Source organism: Bos indicus, chromosome 8, assembly GCF_029378745.1.
Source record: "Bos indicus isolate NIAB-ARS_2022 breed Sahiwal x Tharparkar chromosome 8, NIAB-ARS_B.indTharparkar_mat_pri_1.0, whole genome shotgun sequence".
Taxonomy (NCBI): Eukaryota; Metazoa; Chordata; class Mammalia; order Artiodactyla; family Bovidae; genus Bos; species Bos indicus.
The window spans coordinates 22726316-22749509 of record NC_091767.1 but is presented as its reverse complement, the minus strand read 5'-3'; the positions used below and the strand labels follow the sequence as shown (position 1 = coordinate 22749509).

Here is a 23194-nt window from a genome sequence, read left to right as displayed (position 1 = left end):
GGTGATACCTGTTCCCTCGTGACTAGCAAAATCTTCTGCAAAAACACGTGCTTGATTGCATATACCCATCTCTTCACCGAAATCACATATATACCGACCTTCCCTCTACCTCTTTGGAGCAGCTTCCCAGAGTATTTGAAATGCTATCTCCAGGGCTATAGTCCTCATTTTGCCCCCAATAAAACTTAACTCGCAACTCTTTTTAAGTACTTTTTTTAAGTCGACACTTTGAGTGTATATGTATCCCGCTACTGATATTTCCCTTAATGGTTATTTTAAAAATTTACATTTTAAAAAATTCAAATATAGTTGATTAACTTATATTTTAAAAATTACTGCTGCTAAGTTGCTTCAGTTGTGTCCGACTCTGTGCGACCCCATAGACGGCACCCCACCAGGCTCCTGAGTCCCTGGGATTCTCCAGGCAAGAACACTGAAGTGGGTTGCCATTTCCTTCTCCAATGCATGAAAGTGAAAAGTGAAAGTGAAGTCGCTCAGTTGTGTCTGACCCTTAGCCCACCAGGCTCCTCCGTCCATGGGATTTTCCAGGCAAGAGTACTGGAGTGGGGTGCCATTGCCTTCTCCATAAAAATTACTAGTCAATTTAACTTTGGGTATATGAATAAATGTGTACTTTGACAACTGCTTCCAACATTTTCCACGGTTTGAAGTTATTACTGTTTTTTACATCCTTCTAGTTTCTTTATGTATAAGCTAACTGATGAAAATATAGATATATTCTTTTATTACACTCTCCCTTGTTTTTATATAGAAGATAACATACTATACTCACTGTTCTGCACCTATCTTTTTTAACCTGGAGATCTTAGTCATTTATAGAGAACTTCTTTATCTTTTTAAATAGCTGTATTGTTTCCTACTGAATGGATGAGTCCTACATTATTTGATTAGTCCCCTAAAGATGGACATTCAGCTGGTTCCAATGGTCTTCTGTTGTTATTGGCAGATGGCAGCAAGGTCCAAAAGGCTCAGGTCACTGCTATGTTCCATCAGAGGCTTCAGCAAATCTTCAAACTGTTCAGCAGAAGAGGTTGGTTGGAATGAGACCAGCATGGAGGAATTCTTCACTGGGAAAATTCCAGAATGGTTGTGAAAAAGCACTTCCAAGGAAACAGTTTCTCTCTGGAAAAGAAAGAACAGAGCTGCAATACCTGGGAAGTTGTCAGAGCAAGAAATCATGAAATCCTTCTCTTTATTATCAAGCTTGCAAGAGAGTCTAAGAGCTGAGGAATTAGAGGTATGCTCTTAAACAATTACTATGGATGGATACAACTCATCATACCCCCACATGTTAGTAATTTCAAAAGCCTCTTTCTGCCTTCATCATAAAATTAATGGGTTAAATTTGTCAAAACATTTATTGGTAGTATTAAACAACTATAAGTAAAAGCATTTAGTTCATAGCAGGCACCAGACAATTGCAGATAATCTTTCTAATGTACTTATATACTTAAATATCTATTTTACTATATCTCTTATATTTCATTATTTTTGTTTTGTGCTAATTACACAAGTGTTCATCTTTTTATTTTAAAATTATTTATTATTTAAAGTTTTACTTTCAAATCTTTTTGCATTTGTTTCCCTTAAATTAATGTTAAGACTGATTTCACAAACTAAAGGGTGGAATTGCAGTTTCATTCATTCATTTCATTAAAGTTATGTATCTAAATCACAGGTTTTATGCCTTTGAAGGATTAAAAGGTGAGGATGAAGGAAAAAAATGAAGTGCCAGCCCTCTTGGAACTTCCTTTTTTGCTAGAAGGAAACATAAAAGTATTAATCAATTTGTTAATTCATTTCAACTACATTACATACAACACCATAGGCAAAAGAAAAAGCTCCTGTCACCAGAAACTGGAGGATGCAGTTTCAAGAATCTACGACTTGACGCTGGATGTACAGTTGTAGAACTTAGCAGAGTGCTATGGCCGGAGAAGGCAATGGCAACCCACTCCAGTGTTCTTGCCTGGAGAATCCCAGGGACGGCGGAGCCTGGTGGGCTGCCATCTGTGGGGTCGCACAGAGTCGGACACAGCTGAAGCGACTTAGCAGCAGCAGCATGGCTAGAAGTGGTAACCTGGGAATTGGCTTATCCTGGTTCCAGAAAGCCCAGAAAGGAATGAGGACTTTTAGGAATAGAGTAGCGAAGAGGAGGACCAAAAACTGAAGCTTAGAAACCTTCATGTTTTAATGTAGTGAAGAGAAAGAAAAAGGAGCCTGAAAAGAACCCCGGAATGGAATGCAACACAACAGGATGACAACCTGGAGACAAATGGTGATGAGAGAATGTTTCAGGAAGAAATACATTTAAAACATGGTATCTTATATTAAGGGAAAATGAGGGCTGGTTTGGCAGAGTTAATTCTGCAGAATCCAGACTGGAGTATACCAACTAAGTTTAAATAGGAGAAAAAGGTTTTGGAGACAGAATAAATAGAAACCTCTTCTGAGATTTATCTGTGAACAGAGGAAGAGAACTAGGGTAGCACCGGGAGAATAAAAATGTATGTTTCTATTATTTGATATAATTAAAAAAAAGTTTTACAAACATTTTTAGGGATAGAGTTCAAGAAATATATGTGGTAGCACAAACCACATAATATTTTTTAAAAAACTGCTTATATAAACAGGCTAAAATATTAAGCATCATTGTTAAACCATTTGTAAAGACTAGTGGGCCAGAATGCCTTTTCATATGCTCTGTTGGCTATTTTTAGTTCTTTTATTTGTATTTCATTTTAAAACATTAACTAGTTGTATATTGTCCTTGTGAATTATGTTTTTGTGTTGTTTGTTAGATGCTCAGTCATGTCTGACTCTCTTTGTAACTACATGGACTACAGCCCACCAGGCTCCTCTGTCCATGGAATTTTCCAGGAAAGAATACTGGAGTGGGTTGCCTTTTCCTTCTCTAGTGGATCTTCCCAACCCAGAGATTGAACCCAGGTCTCTGGAATTAAGGGAGGATTCTTTACCATCTAAGCCACTAGGGAATTATGTTTTTACATATCCTTAATTCTTAAAAGTACATATAAAACTTTTATGCAGATGGTAACTATATTCCTATGGTGCAAACATTTGTCAACTTTATCTTTACAAACACCAGCTCATTTTCTTTATATTTTCTTCTAATGCCAGAATACTGAATGTGTAGAACCAATCCTCGCCCATTTTCATTCTTCTATGGATCTTATGAATTATCAATTCTCTTTATGTTTTAAATCTTTCACATTTATTTTTATAGTACATTAGGATTTTTTTTTCATCTATGAGATGAGAATATAAACTGATTTGTGTCTAGATTACCAGGCATTTATATTGTAACCATTTATTGAAACTTTTTTCTTCCATATTAACATCTAAGATGTTACTTTCAAACTTAATTACTACAGATTATATAACAATTTCTGAGATTTTGGTTTTTTTTTTTTTTTTTTCCTATACCATGCAGCACGTGGAATCTTAGTTCCTGGACCAGGGATTGAACCCCAGGCCACAGCAGTGAAAGCACAGAGTTGTAACCACTGGAGTGCCAGGGAACTCCCCAGAGATTTATTTTCTCTATTACTCTGATCACTTAACTTTCCTGTTACTGTGTTTATACCATTGCTGCTTTATAATACAGTTCATTTTCTGGTAAAGCTATATATATATAAGAATTTTTTCTCTTATCCGTACTTTGATATTTTTGCTGATCTTTCTTAATTAACTTTGGAATTGTTCTACAGAGGTCAGCATTGGCTTTATAAAATCAGGAAATTTTGTGGACTCAAAAATAATCATACTGCAGTAGATATAAAATTCTGAGGATATTCTTTCATTAGATGGAAAAATGAAACTGGATCAGAGAATTTCTCTTCCCCAAAAATCTAAGGTAAAGAAAAAATAGATTAAAATCATATCACAAAAAATAGACTAAAATCATCAGAAAGTAAAAATGTAGCCACCAAAAAGAGAAGCCCAGGGAAAAAGAAAAAGAATATTTCTGCAAGTAAAAAAAAAAAAAAAAATTTAAAAACCCACAGAAATCCAACATATTGTTTAAAGAATCTAACTCACTATCTGAGTTTCTGCATGAAACCTTATTCTGCTTGGAGGCAACTCAATTTCTTTGAGTCTCAGTTTTCTCAACTGGAATGAAAAATATTTGTAAAGCTGATGTAAGTACATTTTAAAGCTCTTAGAAAGCCCCTTTCTTGGAGTTAACAAGTGGTAACTCTTTTCTTCATTTTCTCCATATAAACCTATATGAGAATATTTTATGTCTTTTTTGATAAACTGGTTTGAAACTGTTCCATTTCATTTTTGACAGCTGACTGACAAAGTCAGCTGAATTGGTAAGAACCTTGAAGAGAGAAAAATAGATATGGTCATGTACACACTGCTATATTTAAAATGGATAACCAAGAAGGACCTACTGTATAGCACATGGAACTCTGTTCAATGTTATGTGACAGCCTAGATGGGAGGGCAGTTTTGGGGGCGAATGGATACACGTTTATGTATGGCTGAGTCCTTTCGTTGCTCTTCTGAAACTCACAACACTGTTAATCGGCTATACTCCAATATAATATAAAAAGCTTTTAGAAAAAATAGATATGATCATATCAAAGACATATTTGATTTGTATTCAGTCAGCACAATGGCTTAAACCAATATCCAAAATTGAGAAGGGAATCTCCTAGGCTGGAATGGGAAAAAATCCTGTGTTCTTTTGCTGATTCTGGAGCCTGGTCCACTTCTCTTGGCACGCCTGCCTGCTTTTCTGGATCAATTCCTTTGCTTCCATATCGCAGGACTTTCCTTCTCCTTCAGGGCTGAAATCCCCAGGGGGCCCTCAGCTTTCACTCCCTTTACTTTCACTGCCCTTACCTATTTGCACAGTCACTTCCTGTTCTGTTGTGATTTCCAGCTTTAAGTTTTCTCAGGTGGACACAAATAGAAAGTTAAAGTTGCATGATATTTTCAGATTTTGTGAACACACGTAAGAGAAATCTTCCTTCTTTATGTTGAATACTTTCGAAAACATGAGGGCCCACAGAGTTCAAAGGAAGCAGAAAGCAGAGTGCAATAACTGAGGGGTCTACAAAGGCCTCCCAGGAAAAGAAGCCCCACCCCAGCCATGGGTGACAGGGCCAGAGAACAAGTCTGTGGAGGGCAGGCTTCTGGTCTGTGTCAATGTGCTCCTTTTAGGTAATTTTTGTCCAGAGCTCATCAGAGGTTCCTTCGTGGCAGGAACTGACCCTATTATAGGAAGCATCTTGCCATAGTCTTTGTTACAAAGAGAACGAGTCTTTAGCTTCAGGCATGGCTCCTTTGACCTAGGAGCAGGTAAGAGAAAAAGGAGCCAAAATACGGTTCTTTCCTCCAACCTGCTGGGCAGACCCAGGGCTTCTGATTAATGATCTGAACCACATACTGTCTGGTCTTCCCTGGAGGCTCAGATGCTACAGAATCCGCCTGCAATGCGGGAGACCTGAATTTGATCCCTGGGTTGGGAAGATTCCCTAGAGAAGAGAATGGCTAACCACTCCAGTATTCTGGTCTGGAGAATTCCATGGACAGAGGAGCCTGGCAGGCTACAGTCCATGGGGTCTAAAAGAGTCAGACACAACTGAGTGACTTTCACTTTCCACATACCGTCTGACAGTGGGAGGTGGATAGGCCCTGAAAATCTCAGGGTAAAAACCATAACGGGCTTCCCTGGTGGTCCAGTAGTAAAGACTCTGCCTGCCAGTGCTGGGGACATGGGTTTGACCCTGGTCCGGGAAGATTTCACCTGCCATCAGGCAACTAAGCCTGTGTGCCCCAACTACTGAGCCTTCACTCCACGACCACAGAAAGCCCGCATGCAGCAACAAAGACCCAGCACAGCCAAACATTATAAATGATAAATAAACAAACAAATATTTTAAAACTACAACAGTATTTTGAGTATAACTTCATGTTTGAGGGTGCATTCAATTTCTTTATTAATGGTAATTCCCAGTTTCACACTCATTTTTTATAATAGATCTTTTATCTTTATAATTAGAAAAATATGCCCATCATAACTTTGCATAAGGATTGCAGTAGCCCTTTGTATCCCTGACACAATAGTAAAAGGTTGCAGTCTGCTCCATGCCAGCCTCAAAATCCCTTTTATCACTGGATGCCACAATACTCAAGGATCATTTTTACCTCACCGCTTGCCTTTTACTTTCAACCCACAGAGTATGAAAAGACACTGGAACCTATGCCTCACTTTGTCTTTCAACACCACCTCCTCACTTGACCTACACTCCCCAAGTCCCTCTTTTCTTACTCCATTACCCATGTTTCAAAGACTAACTCCATGGACAAGGTTGCAAAGCTCCTTGGAAGAAATCATCAAGCAGATGGCTGCTGCTGTTTAGTCACTCAGTCATGTCCGACTCTTGTGATGCCATGGACAGTGGCCCACCAGGCTCCTCTGTCCATGGGATTTTCCAGGCAAGAATACTGGAGTGTGTTGCCATTTGCTTCTGGGGAAGAAATTCAGTCCCCAGTGTGGATAGCTTTTTCCCTGGGCCCTCCACTGGGACAAAGGGAAACCAGAGGACCATGAGAGGGGCCCACTCTAATTCTTCTCCTGGGCTTTCATAATTAGTCCTTTGGACTGGGAAGAACAGCAAACAGGACAAGAATCTATGATCAACTCAGAAGTGAGAAGACCCAGGAGACTCTTAGAAGGAGAGTATTAAAGAGGGGGTGTGGGAAAATGGGTCCTTCTACATTACAGATTAGATCATTTTGCCCAGGACAGGGAATTAGCAGAGATCCCTGAAAGCAAGTTGCCCCAGTTCCTGTAACAGACTCCATGAAAGAGTAACTTTAAAAGCCAGATGAAGTGTGTGTGTCAGATGCTTTATCCACAAGAAACTGGGAAGGTACAGCGAAGATCCACAGCACAAATCTGTAGGGACATCAGCCTCTGTTGGGAGCCTAAACCTAGTAGAAATCAGAGCAGTTTTTATGGATAAAGGGGGTTGTGACACTCAGAAGGACAAGTCAGATATTGGCCAGATCCTAGAGAGGAAACTGAGGCTTAAGCATGAATTAAGGAAAGAAAAGACAACCCATCCATGGAAGAACTCAAGGACCAACAGAGTCCAAAGATAGAAATTCCTGGACTTCCCTGATGGTCCAGTGGTTACAAGTCTGCTTGTTAATGCAGGGGACACAGGTTCAATATCAGGTCCAGGAAGACCCCACATGCCTTAGAGCAACTAAGCCCATTAGCCACAACTACTGAAGCCTGTGTACCCTAGACCCCATGCTCCCCAACAGGAGAAGCCACTGCAGCGAGAAGCCCGTGTACTGCAATTAGAGAACAGCCCCCACTTGCCACAACTAGAGAAAGCAGCCAAAAATAAAATAATTAACTAATTAAAAAAAAGAAATTTGAATAATGGCAGGACCCCTCCTCCCCCAAGGAAAGGTAAGGGCCGAGTGTCACATCCTGCAGCCTCCCTGTGAGGGCCCGAGTGCACCGGGCATCCACATCCTTTGTTCTATCCAAACTTCACTACATATTTTCCAAGAGGTACATACCTCTACCTCTGCTGCCTAAAACTTCATATCTCTAAGAAGCTGGATTTCTCTTATATTGAAGGTAAACTTATGAACGGTTTTTGCCTTTTGGCCAATTCCCTGAATACTGGTTATATTTAACCTTAAATACACTTGCTACATGCTGGCTGTCTTCTGCCAACCTGGAATGTTTCAAGCACAATCCAAGAAAAAGGAGGAAAACTGCCACAAAAATTTAATAGTGTTCTCATAGAAAGACTATGCTAGCCAGCAAGCTTCCATGCTAGGCAAGGAAAAGACAAGTGATCTTAGATTAGACTGCTGGAGAGACAGTTAAACATTGTAAGACCATAAATTGAATCATTTACACCTTTTACATGTATTTCTGTTATATACTTTTCAAAAAATTCTATTTAATAAGTTACAATGTGTCCCATTGTAGCCACTTAAGGTAGTACCAGTAGTTTCTATACTATCTGTCAGGTGAAGAGGTGAGCAGCTTCCACCAACCTGACTGGCTTTAATTAATTCCATAGTGAAGAGATAGTCACTCAGTTGTGTTTGACTCTTTATGACCCCATGGACTGTAGCCCTCCAGGCTCCTCTTTCCATGGGATTCTCTAGGCAAGAATACTGGAGTGGGTAGCCATTCCCTGCTCCGGGGATCTTCCTGAACCAGAGGTCAAACCCTGGTCCCCTGCACCACAGAATTCTTTACTCCTGAGTCAGAGGTTGGGGCTTCCCTGGTGGTTCAGAGGGTTAAGCATCTGCCTGCAATGCAGGAGACCCGGGTTCGATCCCTGAGTCAGGAAGATCCCCTGGAGAAGGAAATGGAAACCCACTCCAGTATTCTTGCCTGTAGAATCCCATGGACAGAGGAGCCTGGTAGGCTACAGTCCACGGGGTTGCAAAGAGTTGGACACAACTGAGCGACTTTACTTTCTTTTTTTCTTCAGAGCTTAACTTGAATGGGACACAAGGCAAAAAAAAAAAAAAAAAAAATTGTATATTCAGAAATGATTGTCCCAGTAGACCAGAACAATCAGAAGAGATACTCCACCTGGTCTTCTGCCCTATACCTCTGGTCATTATGTTATTGTGCCCTTACTATCTAATGATAAACTAACTTTTCATCAGAATGTTAACTACAATGGATGCTTGCCAAGGGCATTTGCCATTTGCCTCTGTAGGGAGTGGGCTTCCCAGGTAGCTCAGCTGGTAAAGAATCCACCTGCCTGCAATGCAGAAGACCCCAGTTTGATCCCTGGGTCGGGAAGATCCCCTGGAGAAGGGACAGGCTACACACTTCAGTATTCTGGCCTGGAGAATTCCATGGACTGTATAGTCCATGGGGTCACAAAGAGTTGGATACAATTGAGTGACTTTCACTTTTTTCCGTGGGGGCTGAATCCTTTGCTGCTGCAGCTGCTGACACGCCTGACGGGAGTTCAGGGTGGCGAACAGGAATGGGGCACTCTGTGATCCAGGAAAACTGGTGGAACAGGTCTTTAGCTAGCTATTTTCAGGAACTGATTTCATGATCCCAACCCTTGCATCTCCTCACATCTAAGAGAAAGTGAAAGTGTAGATTCTTTACCATCTGAGCCACCAGGGAAACCCTCACATCTAGAAAAGCACTAAATCTTTTCCTGGTGACATCAGCTCCTTGTGACTAGCAGAAAACCTTTCCTAAGATAAGTGCTAGGTGGCATGAACTCTCCCTTCACAAAAACCACATGTATTTGCCTCCCCCTACCTACCTTTCTGGAGCAGCTTCTTGGAGTTATTTGAGGTGCCACCTCCCAGGCTGCAGTCATCGTTTTGCTCCCAATAAAACTTAACTCACAACTCTCTCGTTGTGCATCTTTTTAAGTCGACAAGAGAAAGAGAAGTACCTTATTTTTAACTCCAAGAAATAGCTGATCCAAATGGTCCATCTGGGAAGAGTGATTTTTTAAAAAGTAACAATCTCTCGGAGAAGGCACTGGTACCCCACTCCAGTACTCTTGCCTAGAAAATCCCATGGATGGAGGAGCCTGGTGGGCTGCAGTCCATGGGGTCGCTAAGAGTGGGACACGACTGAAGAGACTTAGCAGCAGCAGCAGCAGCAACTCAATCTCTTAACAGAGCCATATGAGCAGGGCTCATTCATTATTTTTTATGTCTGGACCAGGTTAAAAATAGATCTCATATGTTATGCTGCTGCTGCTACTGCTGCTAAGTCACTTCAGTCGTGTCCGACTCTGTGCGACCCCATAGATGGCAGCCCACCAGGCTCTTGAGTCCCTGGGATTCTCCAGGCAAGAACACTGGAGTGGGTTGCCATTTCCTTCTCCAATGCATGAAAGTGAAGTTGTTCAGTCATGTCAGACTCTTCGCAACCCCATGGACTGCAGCCCACCAAGCTCCTCCGTCCATGGGATTTTCCAGGCAAGAGTACTGGAGTGGGGTGCCATCGCCTTCTCCGTATGTTATGCTATTATGTTATGCTATTATGTTATGCTACTATAGGTCAAATACCTGGGAAAGCAGACTGAGAATTGGATGAAGGCTGCCCCAGGAGGGGGAAATACCTTTGGGCTAAATGACTCACCTTAGCCAAGAGCAGTTTCCAGAGAAGATCTGCATGCATGAAGCATGACACTCTATCAGTAGCTATAAAGAATTAGTTCTTAGGTCTTTAAGAGAGATTTGAATGGTGCATCAAATATCTATTATAAATGCCAAAGTGCTAGATTGTATTCATAGGATTATAGGAAACAACTGCACTGTAGAAATAATATTACTAGACTTGATTTGTAAACTAAATATTGTTGGCTCCATTTTGGACCATGCACTGCTTTGAACAAGAGCAGTGTTCTTGTTCAAGAACAAGACCACTTGTTCTTATTCAAGAAGAATTAAACAAGAATTGAATAAGAATTGAATCCTTGTTCAATTCTTCCCGTTAGTTTCCTTAAGAATGTACCATAGAGGTTGGATAGGATGGTTCAACAAAATAATTCATAGTATTTCCTGTAGTCTTCTTCCTGTCTCTAAATTTCTTAGTCATCTGCAAAAACAGTGCCATCTTTCCAAGTCTTGTTACCCAAGTAAGAGATTTCAGGTCCCTTTGGAAAGCATAGAAAGATCTTCAAGAGACATGACTGCAAAAAACTAGTTAACTGAGGAGGCGAATAACCCTGGAAGGGAATGTAATGGGAGGAAAAGAATATCATACTATTCAGTTATTGCCTCATTATCAGTGGCAGAAATCAGTTCGGCAGTCTCTATAGGTATTGTTCTTTGTTTTCCAAAAGTACAAAAATTGAGTAACTGTACCTTTACTTTGGGTTTCTCAGATGGTGCTAGCGGTAAAGAACCTGCCTGCCAAAGAAGGAGACAAAAGAGACACAGGTTCGATCCCTGAGTCAAAAGACCCCCTGGAGGAGGGCATGGTAACACATTGCAGTATTCTTGCCTGGAGAATCTCATGGACAGAGGAGCCTGATGGGTGACAGTCCATAGGGTTGCAAAGAGTCAGACACAAATGAAGCAATTTAGCATGCACCATTTTATTATTCTTTTTTAAAAAGTTATTTTTGTTTTTTGTTTGTTTTTCTCTTTTTCTTCTCTTGTATGGATCTGATCAGATCAGATCAGTCGCTCAGTTGTGTCCGACTCTGTGACCCCATGAATCGCAGACATGAGGCCTCCCTGTCCATCACCAACTCCCGGAGTTCACTGAAACTCACGTCCATCGAGTCAGTGATGCCATCCAGCCATCTCATCCTCTGTCGTCCCCTTCTCCTCCTGCCCCCAATCCCTCCCAGCATCAGAGTCTTTTCCAATGAGTCGACTCTTCGCATGAGGTGGCCAAAGTACTGGAGTTTCAGCTTTAGCATCATTCCTTCCAAAGAAATCCCAGGGCTGATCTCCTTTAGAATGGACTGGTTGGATCTTCTTGCAGTCCAAGGGACTCTCAAGAGTCTTCTCCAACACCACAGCTCAAAAGCATCAATTCTTCGGTGCTCAGCCTTCTTCACAGTCCAACTCTCACATCCATACATGACCACTGGAAAAACCATAGCCTTGACTAGACGAACCTTTGTTGGCAAAGTAATGTCTCTGCTTTCCAATATGCTATCTAGGTTGGTCATAACTTTCCTTCCAAGGAGTAAGCGTCTTTTAATTTCATGGCTGCAGTAACCATCTGCAGTGATTTTGGAGCCCAGAAAAATAAAGTCTGACACTGTTTCCACTGTTTCCCCATCTATTTCCCATGAAGTGATGGGACCGGATGCCATGATCTTAGTTTTCTGAATGTTGAGCTTTAAGCCAACTTTTTCACTCTCCACTTTCACTTTCATCAAGAGGCTTTTGAGTTCCTCTTCACTTTCTGCCATAAGGGTGGTGTCATCTGCATATCTGAGGTTATTGATATTTCTCCCGGCAATCTTGATTCCAGCTTGTGTTTCTTCCAGCCCAGCGTTTCTCATGACCTATTCTGCATATAAGTTAAATAAACAGGGTGACAATATACAGCCTTGACGAACTCCTTTTCCTATTTGGAACTAGTCTGTTTTTCCATGTCCAGTTCTAACTGTTGCTTCCTGACCTGCACATAGGTTTCTCAAGAGGCAGATCAGGTGGTCTGGTATTCCCATCTCTTTCAGAATTTTCCACAGTTTATTGTGATCCACACAATCAAAGGCTTTGGCATAGTCAATAAATCAGAAATAGATGTTTTTCTGGAACTCTCTTGCTTTTTCCATGATCCAGCGGATGTTGGCAATTTGATCTCTGGTTCCTCTGCCTTTTCTAAAACCAGCTTGAACATCAGGAAGTTCACGGTTTACATATTGCTGAAGCCTGGCTTGGAGAATTTTGAGCATTACTTTACTAGCGTGTGAGATGAGTGCAATTGTGTGGTAGTTTGAGCACTCTTTGGCATTGCCTTTCTTTGGGATTGGAATGAAAACTGACCTTTTCCAGTCCTGTGGCCACTGCTGAGTTGTCCAAATTTGCTGGCATATTTTTGCTGACTGTATAGAGCTTCTCCATCTTTGGCTGCAAAGAATACAATCAATCTGATTTTGGTGTTGACCATCTGGTGATGTCCACGTATAGAGTCTTCTCTTGTGTTGTTGGAAGAGGGTGTTTGTTGTGACCAGTGCATTTTCTTGGCAAAACTCTATCAGTCTTTGCCCTGCTTCATTCTGTATTCCAAGGCCAAATTTGCCTGTTACTCCAGGTGTTTCTTGACTTCCTACTTTTGCATTCCAGTCCCCTATAATGAAAAGGACATCTTTTTTGGGTGTTAGTTCTAAAAGGTCTTATAGGTCTTCATAGAGCTGTTCAACTTCAGCTTCTTCAGCGTTACTGGTTGGGACACAGACTTGGATTACTATGATATTGAATGGTTTGCCTTGGAAACGAACAGAGATCATTCTGTCATTTTTGAGATTGCATCCAAGTACTGCATTTTGGATTCTTTTGTTGACCATGATGGCCACTCCATTTCTTCTGAGGGATTCTTGCCTGCAGTAGTAGATATAATGGTCATCTGAGTTAAATTCACCCATTCCAGTCCATTGCAGTTCGCTGATTCCTAGAATGTCGACATTCACTCTTGCCATCTCTTGTTTGACCACTTCCAATTTGCCTTGATTCATGGACCTGACATTCCAGGTTCCTATGCAATATTGCTCTTTACAGCATCGGACCTTGCTTCTATCACCAGTCACATCCACAGCTGGGTATTCTTTTTGCTTTGGCTCCATCCCTTCATTCTTTCTGGAGTTATTTCTCCACTAATCTCCAATAGCATATTGGGCACCTACTGACCTGGGGAGTTTCTCTTTCAGTATCCTATCATTTTGCCTTTTCATACTGTTCATGGGGTTCTCAAGGCAAGAATACTGAAGTGGTTTGCCATTCCCTTCTCCAGTGGACCACATTCTGTCAAATCTTTCCACCATGACCTGTCCATCTTGGGTTGCCCCATGGGCATGGCTTAGTTTCATTGAGTTAGACAAGGCTGTGGTCCTAGTGTGATTAGAATGACTAGTTTTCTGTGAATATGGTTTCAGTGTTTGCCCTCTGATGCTCTCTTGCAACACCTACCATCTTACTTAGGTTTCTCTTACCTTGGGCTGGGGTATCTCTTCACGGCTGCTCCAGCAAAGCGCAGCCATTGCTCACATTTTTAACTGGGTTCATAATCTGGAGAAAAGTCTAATAAGATTGTGATGGACAGGACTTTCCTAGTGGTCCAGTGGTTTAACAATTTGCCTGCCGAAGCAGGGGACATAGGTTTGATCTCTGGTCCAGGAAGATACCACATGTCACAGAACAACAACTGAAGTCTCTGTGCCTAGAGCCTGTGTTTCACAACAAGACAAGCTATCATAATGAGAAGCCCATGCACCCCAGTGAAGAGTAGACCCCGCTCTCCACAGTGAGAGAAAGCCTACATGCAGCAATGAAGATCCAGCACAGCCAAAAAAAAAAAGACTGTGATGGACAAAGGACACTCTGAGAACAGTGGCCTTCTGATGTTAATTATAAGCAGTTTATGGATGTGATACTTGTTGGCTCCACGAGAGGGCGTTACAGTGACAACTGGATTGGGCACCTCCAAAACCGTGTTGATAAGGATGCTGAGATTCAGAAACAAAGGATGGAATCCAGGTGGAGGAGGACACCTTATCTGTCTTCACAGAACTTCCTTAAGAACTGCCTTCCAGCCATGTTTTCAGGACCTGGAAGCCATGAATGATAAAACCAGTGTGAAAAAAATCAGGAAGCTAATCTTAAAAATTTGACTCAAGGAAGCCAGAAGCTAAGACTTAGGAGCTGAGTCACATGAGTGAGAATGGTCTAAGGTTGCTGGAGTTTACAAAGTTCTTACCTCTTCTCAGGCTTTATTGTTTAACTCTTACCTGGATTCTTTGAGATACCACAGTATTCCTAGAATAATGACCTGGCAGCTCATATCAATGCAGACTGTCATATCTTCTTAGAAGTGCATGTATTTTTTGAGGACAAGTCATGATGTCCCTTTAATGATAAAAAGATACAATTCTTAAATTTTTTATCATAGATTATCCACCTAAAAACTTTTATTACAAATATATACTTTATAATAGGCATAATACTTTATAACTGCAGTACACATGTATATTATCAATAAAAATAAATATATTGGAGGTGTGAGCTCAACATTTTTTCCAGTCATAGTGGAAGGAAAAATACAGAGCACTTGTATCTCCATACTCCTGGGGACCCCACTTAAAAACATGGGTGGACATTCTCTGCAATTCCACACATTTATTAAAATTTGAATTTTGTTTGGGTCACAAGGAACAGAACAAGATTTATATACATACAATTTTTTGGACACACTAAGTGTACCAAGGAGAGATAGATTGTGTGATTGCATGCCCATAGCACTGAGTAAATGTAACAATCCCTTCCTCTAATCTGAGTAACAGGCAAATTTGGCCTTGGAGTACAGAATGAAGAAGGGCAAAGGCTAATAGAGTTCTGCCAAGAGAACGCACTAGTCATAGCAAACACCCTCTTCCAACAACACAAGAGAAGACTCTACACATGGACATCACCAGATGGTCAACACCAAAATCAGACTGATTATATTCTTTGCAGCCAAAGATGGAGAAGCTCTATACAGTCAGCAAAAACAAGACCAGGAGCTGACTGTGGCTCAGATCATGAACTTCTTATTGTGAAATTCAGACTTAAATTGAAGAAAGTGGGGAAAACCACTAGACCATTCAGGTATGACCTAAATCAAATCCCTTATGATTATACAGTGGAAGTGAGAAATAGATTTAAGGGACTAGATCTGATAGACAGAGTCCCTGATGAACTCTGGACAGAGGTTCCTGACATTGTACAGGAGACAGGAATCAAGATTATCCCCATGGAAAAGAAATACAAAAAAGCAAAATGGTTGTCTGAGGAGGTCTTACAGATAGCTGTGAAGAGAAGTGAAAAGCAAAAGAGAAAAGGAAAGATATAAGCATCTGAATGCAGAGTTCCAAAGAATAGGAAGGAGAGATAAGAAAGCCTTCTTCAGCAATCAATGCAAAGAAATAGAGGAAAACAATAGAATAGGAAAGACTAGAGATCTCTTCAAGAAAATGAGAGATACCAAGGGAACATTTCATGCAAAGATGGGCTCGATAAATGACAGAAATGGTATGGACCTAACAGAAGAAGAAGATATTAAGAAGAGGTGGCAAGAATACACAGAAGAACTGGACAAAAAGGAGCTTCATGACCCAGATAATCACGATGGTGTGATCACTCACCTAGCGCAAGACATCCTGGAATTTGAAGTCAAGAGGGCCTTAGGAAGCATCACGATGAACAAAGCTAGTGGAGGTGATGGAATTCCAGTTGAGCTATTCCAAATCCTGAAAGATGATGCTGTGAAAGTGCTGCACTCAATATGTCAGCAAATTTGGAAAACTCAGCAGTGGCCACAGGACTGGAAAAGGTCAGTTTTCATCCCATACCCAAAGAAAAGCAATGCCAAAGAATGCTCAAACTACCACACAATTGCACTCATCTCACACGCTAGTAAAGTAATGCTTAAAATTCTCCAAGCCAGACTTCAGCAATACGTGAACCGTGAACTTCCATATGTTCAGGCTGGTTTTTGAAAAGGCAGAGGAACCAGAGATCAAATTGCCAACATCTGCTGGATCATTGAAAAAGCAAGAGTGTTCCGGAAAAACATCTATTTCTGCTTTATTGACTATGCCAAAGCCTTTGACTGTGTGGATCACAATAAACTGTGGAAAATTCTGAAAGAGATGGGAATACCAGACCACCTGACCTGCCACTTGAGCAACCTATATGCAGGTCAGGAAGCAACAGTTAGAACTGGACATGGAACAGAGTGGTTCCAAATAGGAAAAACAGTATGTCAAGGCTGTATATTGTCACCCTGCTTATTTAACTTATATGCAGAATAGGTCATGAGAAACGCTGGATTGGATGAAGCACAAGTTGGAGTCAAGATTGCCGGGAGAAATATCAATAACCTCAGATATGCAGATGGCAGAAGTGAAGAAGTAAAGAGCCTCTTGATGCAAGTGAAAGTGGAGAGTGGAAAAGTTGGCTTAAAGCTCAACATTCAGAAAACTAAGATCATGGCATCTGGTCCCATCACTTCATGGCAAATAGATGGGGAAACAGTGGAAAAGTGCCTGATTTTATTTTCGGGGGCTCCAAAATCACTGCAGATGGTGATTGCAGCCATGAAATTAAAAGACGCTTACTCCTTGGAAGGAAAGTTATGACCAACCTAGACAGCATATCCAAAAGCAGAGACATTGCTTTGTCAACAAAGGTCTGTCTAGTCAAAGCTATGGTTTTTCCAGTGGTCATGTATAGATGTGAGAGCTGGACAATAAAGAAAGTTGAGTGCCAAAGAATTGATGCTTTTGAACTGTGGTGTTGGAGAAGACTCTTGAGAGTCCCTTGGACTACAAGGAGATCCAACCAGTCCATCCTAAAGGAGATCAGTCCTGGGTGTTCATTGGAAGGACTGATGTTGAAGCTGAAACTCCAATACTTTGGCCACGTGATGCGAAGAGCTGACTCATTTGAAAGACCCTGATGCCGGGAAAGATTGAGGGCAGGAGGAGAAGGGAACGACAGAGGATGAGATGGTTGGATGGCATCACTGACTCAATGGACATGGGTTTGGGTGGACCCTGGGAGTTGGTGTTTGACAGGGACGCCTGGTGTGCTGTGGTTCATGGGGTTGCAAAGAGTCAGACACGACTGAGCGATTGAACTGTACCGAAGGTGGCAGTGGGCTGTTCGGAAAACTCAAGTGCCCCTGTTGGGGGAGTTTGTAATTTCCTTAGTTCTGTCTCGCTGCAGCAAAAATTTGCAGCGATGGATGGACCAGTGTTACAGCTCTATGTTTCAGCTCAGTTTTATTTAGAAAGCAAAGGAAAATACATCCTCGAGGCATGAGGGCGGGTCGACCCAAAGAACATGAAGAGAAGAGAAGCCCCCTCTCCCCAGCCCTAAATTTTGGCTCCTCTTTTTGTTTGCTTTTTCTCCTCCCCCTGAGCCTGCCCTATGTAAATTGGGCTAGCCAGGAGGGCTATTTGTTTTATCTGAGGTTCTCACTCTTCCTTTGTTCTATTTTCTTGGGCTTTTCCCTTCTTTGTCTTTTAGCCCCGCCAATTTGGATTCCTTTTTCCTATCCAACTACCTAACACCCCCAGTCACCCCTTCTAGAACTTGGGTTCACAGGGAGCCCCTCCCCTGCTCACCCTGTGCCTCACTCCTAATATTCCTCTCATCCTCCTACAGTATCTGCCTGGGTAACTAGCTAATCTATCACCAGTGAAAGTGCAGTAAGATCTCAGGTTCCCTTGAGTCTCAAGGTTCAAGTAGCATATAAATATTCAGTGCTGAGTCAAGGCCTTGATAGTGAAACAGGAGGGAACGGGGCAGGGCACAGCTCTTGAAAGAATGACATAGCCCAAAGATACAACATAAACTTATTAGAATCAAATGGGTCCAAGATGGCAGACAAGTCAACTTTGACTAGACCTTGACCCTCAGTCAGCAAGGAAAATGACACAACCAAAAGCCATGACAGCTCCAGTTCAATTCAGTCACTCAGTCGTGTCTGACTCTTTGCAACCCCATGAACCACAGCACGCCAGGCCTCCCAGTCCATCACCAACTCCTGGAGTCCACCCAAACCCATGTCCATTGAGTCAGTGATGCCATCCAACCATCTTATCCTCTGTCGTCTCCTTCTCCTCCTGCCCTCAATCTTTCCCAGCATCAGGGTCTTTTCAAATGAGTCAGCTCTTCACATCATGTGGCCAAAGTATTGGAGTTTCAGTTTCAACATCAGTCTTTCCAATGAACACCCAGGACTGATCTCATTTAGGATGGACTGGCTGGATTTCCTTGCAGTCCAAGGGAATCTCCAGAGTCTTCTCCAACACCACAGTTCAAAAGCATCAATTTTTCGGCACTCAGCTTTCTTTTTTTATAGTCCAACTCTCACATCCAACATGACCACTGGAAAAACCATTGCCTTGACTAGAAGGACCTCTGTTGACAAAGTAATGTCTCTGCTTTTGAATATGCTGTCTAGGTTGGTCATAACTTTCCTTCCAAGGAGTAAGCATCTTTTAATTTCATGGCTGCAATCACCATCTGCAGTGATTTTGGAGCCCCCAAAATAAAATTAGCCACTGTTTCCCCATCTATTTGCCATGAAGTGATGGGACCAGATGCCATGATCTTAGTTTTCTGAATGTTGAGCTTTAAGCCAACTTTTCCACTCTCCTCTTTCACTTTCATCAAGAGGCTCTTTACTTCTTCATTTTCTGCCATAAGGGTGGTGTCATCTGCATATCTGAGGTTATTGATATTTCTCCTGGCAATCTTGATTTTTGCTTGTTTTTGCTTGCTTTTTGCTTCATCCAGCCCAGCGTTTCTCATGACCTACACTGCATATAAGTTAAATAAGCAGGGTGACAATATACAGCCTTGACGTACTCTTTTTCTTATTTGGAACCAGTCTGTTGTTCCATGTTCAGTTCTAACTGTTGCTTCCTGACCGGCATACAGGTTGCTCAAGTGGCAGGTCAGGTGGTCTGGTATTCCCATCTCTTTCAGAATTTTCCACAGTTTATTGTGATCCACACAGTCAAAGGCTTTGGCATAGTCAATAAAGCAGAAATAGATGTTTTTCTGGAACACTCTTGCTTTTTCGATGATTCAGTGGATGTTGGCAATTTGATCTCTGGTTCCTCTGCCCTTTCAAAAACCAGCCTGAACATATGGAAGTTCACGGTTCACGTATTGCTGAAGCCTGGCTTGGAGAATTTTGAGCATTACTTTACTAGCGTGTGAGATGAGTGCAAATTGTGTGGTAGTTTGAGCATTCTTTGGCATTGCCTTTCTTTGGGTATGGGATGAAAACTGACCTTTTCCAGTCCTGTGGCCACTGCTGAGTTTTCCAAATTTGCTGACATATTGAGTGCAGCACTTTAACAGCATCATCTTGCAGGATTTGAAATAGCTCACCTGGAATTTTATCATTCCCACTAGCTTTGTTCATAGTGACGCTTCCTAAGGCCCTCTTGACCTCACATTCCAGGCTGTCTTGCTCTATGAGTGATCACACCATCATGATTATCTGGGTTGTGAAGCTCTTTTTTGGTCCAATTCTTCTGTGTATTATTGCCACCTCTTCTTGATATCTTCTGCTTCTGTTAGGTCCATACCATTTCTGTCCTTTATCGAGCCCATCTTTGCATGAAATGTTCCCTTGGTATCTCTCATTTTCTTGAAGAGATCTCTAGTCTTTCCCATTCTATTGTTTTCCTCTATTTCTTTGCATTGATTGCTGAAGAAGGCTTTCTTATCTCTCCTTGTTATTCTTTGGAATTCTGCATTCAAATGAGTATATCTTCCCTTTTCTCCTTTGCTTTTCACTTCCCTTCTTTTAACAGCTATTTATAAGGTCTCCTCAGGCAGCTGTTTTGCTTTTTTGCATATCTTTTTCTTGGGGATGTTCTTGATTCCTGTCTCCTGTACAATGTCATGAACCTCTGTCCATAGTTTATCAGGCACTCTATCAAATCTAGGCCCTTAAATCTATTTCTTACTTCCACTGTATAGTCATAAGGGATTTGATTTAGGTCATACCTCAATGGTCTAGTGGTTTTCCCCACCTTCTTCAATTTAAGTCTGAATGACAGCTCCAAGGCACCATCAAAAGACCAAAAGCTGGGCAGTGGCCCAACTACTAGAAATCTCCACCCCTTTCCCAAAATAGTTGGAATAACCTCCCAGTCATTAGCCTATGAAATTACCCAGCCTATAAAAGCTCACCACACCACATTTTGAGGCCTCTAAACTCTCCCTCTGTGATGCCCACACCCTGCCTGTGGGGTGCATTTCCTCTGTAAATAAATCCACTTCTTATCTATGACTTCCTCTCTCACTGGATTCTTTCTGTGAAGAGACATCAAGAACCTGACCTTCATTAGGTCCTGAAACCAGGTACCATGGGTTTTGGCTGGATTTAAATCCTGTTCATGTGGGTTAGTCCCAAACTGGGTTTTGGCTGGGTTTGAGTCCTAGCCATGTGGGTTCAAGTCCTAATCTAAGGTAGACACTTTCAGTAGGACTTCATACCAATCACTTGCAAAGTGGCGGTATCCACTGAAAAGAAGGGACTCTTACAAACCACCTGGCCTCAGTTACCACCTGTCATCTGTGAAATAGAGAAGAAAATAATGTTCCCCAAGCTGACTGCTCAAAGCTGACTCTGCCTCTTACCAGCTGTGGCCCCAGAGCAATCCCCTCTCTTCTTCTTTCTTAAAATGTATAGCTTGACATTTATTTGCAAACCACTGTTATATAAATATACACTAAGCTCTCCCCAAAATATGCTTTAGCTGCTGAAGAAGGACACATTTTTGAAAGGACCTTCAATTAATCAAGTGTGAACAGTGTGGCCCACCTGTGTATTTTCTCCACTTCTTTCTGTTTGCAATGGCATGCGTGATGTGTGTGGGTATGGAACATTCCAACGCACGTATGTCTGCCCTGAGGCCAAGTTCATTTATATAACACAGAATTTAAGCACAGGTGACTATTCAAGTGGAAGAGAGAACATCTAATTTCAGGCAGGCAAAGTCAATGGGGATTTTGCTGATGATAAGAATACCCCCTCTCCAACCTCTCAATATGTAGTTCTACATTCAAAAAATACCAGAAATGGCTATGTTGTTGTTGTTCTTGTTTAGACGCTAATTCGTGTCTGCTCTTTTGTGAACCCTGGTCTGTAGCCCACCAGGCTCCCTTGTCCATGGGATTTCCCAGGCAACGATACAGTAGTGGGTTGTCATTTCCTTCTCCATCCCCTCCCTTCTTGAGCCTCATGGCTCTCCACACCTTTATAAGCTACAAGAAAGAGAAAAAACAATACTGTGAAACCATCTGCAAAGTGCCACGCTTTACCCCCTCTAACTGATCTGCATTTGAAGACTCTCCATGGAGTCTATGTCCTGGCCAGATCCCATCTGCCTGGGCCAGGTCCCTGGATGTCCTTAACTCTGCCCTAGGCTTTGCATATCGGGGGAGGGGGTGACACTTCTAATCAGGCAGAAAGTGCTCTTCAATAACCTCCTGGGAGGAAACGTCCCCTGTTTTTATTATTTAGAGAATATCAGTTAGCTCTTATATCACATTCTTTGGAAAAGGATGGTCTCTCTTGAGACCTTTCCTCTGGAAAGGATATTTATTGTTCCCCATATATACTTGTTTTTTTCCTAAAGGAGAATGGTGTCACCTGTCTCTGCTATGTTCAGGGGGAAATAGAGTATCCTATGAGCTCAGATTTAGGGAAAGGAAGGGATCCCTCTAGCCTTTATTGGAGAGCTGGCTTTGGCTTATAAAATGAGACAACTGCTAGGGAAGTAGACAATGGAGTTGCTGACACACCACCATCCTGGTTTCCTTCATCTGTATTTGTGAAGATAGCCCACTTTAAAAGTTAATTTTTCCATAATACTGTTATTAGAAAAACAAGTAACCACTAAACAATCATTTGATGCTTGCAAAAGTGAGAAACTGTAACAAAGACCACAGCAAATTAGACGGACCAGTCAGCCCTTTCCTTTGCCCCCTCAGCACCCTGCACATTATGGAGTCATGGCAGGGAGTGGATCAGGTTGCACCTGCCTCATGGGGCAAAGATTCCCAACTGGGCATCTAGGAAATAGTTAGAGAAAATGAACTTTACACATCCCCAAAGTGGAACTCACGATTTGGAAGTAGCAAGGCCCTGAGTTCAGAAGTGTGAGGGGGAAAAAAAAACACCTGTGACCATGGTGGGGCAGAGCTTCCATCTGCACCAAAGACAATGCACCCTCCCTGATGAAAACTGCAGTGCCGGGCACTCTACTCTACTCTCAGCCTTAAGGAAAACATACAGCTGATCAGGTGATGCTAAAGAACCCACCTGCCAGTGCAGAAGACATAAGAGGTATGGGTTCGATCCCTCGGTCAGGAAGATCCCCAGAAGAAGGAAATGGCAACCCACTCTGGTATTGCCTGGAAAATCTCATGGACAGTGAAGCCTGGCAGGCTATGGTCCATAGGGTCAAAAAGAGTCGGACACGACTGAAGCAACTTAAAACACACAGCTGATCACGCCACATCTCATCTCCTCTCCCCACGTGACCTGCTCTGAGCCAGTAGAAAACACAGAACCCTGGCTCTGTGGTTTAGTAAGTGGTGGTGACAGTGAAGGCAGGGATTGGAGCTCTCAGCAAGGCTGCTGTGGGCAATAGTTCACCTCCTTGCTCCATGCAGAAAGCGTTCATAGCCTACCATTTTCCCAACTTTAGCTTTACCATAGTTACTTTTCTTTCCTACCTCTACTCCAGAGGGGTTGTAGAAAGCCCTGAGTGGGTGGTACAAGGGCACGAACGTGCGTAGACACCTCTCTCTGACTGCTGGGCACTGCAGACCCAGGGTCTAGTGGGGCTGCTAAAACAGGAGTCCTCTGCTCTTTCTCCTGCAGACAGGAGGTAGCTAAAGGGAAGGGAGA

The 23194-nt window shown here is 42.1% G+C and overlaps 1 long non-coding RNA gene across 1 annotated transcript in view; it reads right to left on the bottom strand.

Annotated features, from left to right (window-relative positions):
• Positions 1-1149: 1149 nt before the first annotated feature.
• The window catches only part of LOC109562842 (uncharacterized), a 30008-nt gene continuing 7963 nt past the window's right edge, over positions 1150-23194 (bottom strand). Inside the window, exons 4-5 of the long non-coding RNA XR_002181235.2 lie at positions 14499-14616; positions 1150-14318 (exon numbers count right to left, since the gene is read on the bottom strand). This is a non-coding gene — a long non-coding RNA (uncharacterized lncRNA). The remainder of the gene's footprint in view (positions 14319-14498; positions 14617-23194) is intronic.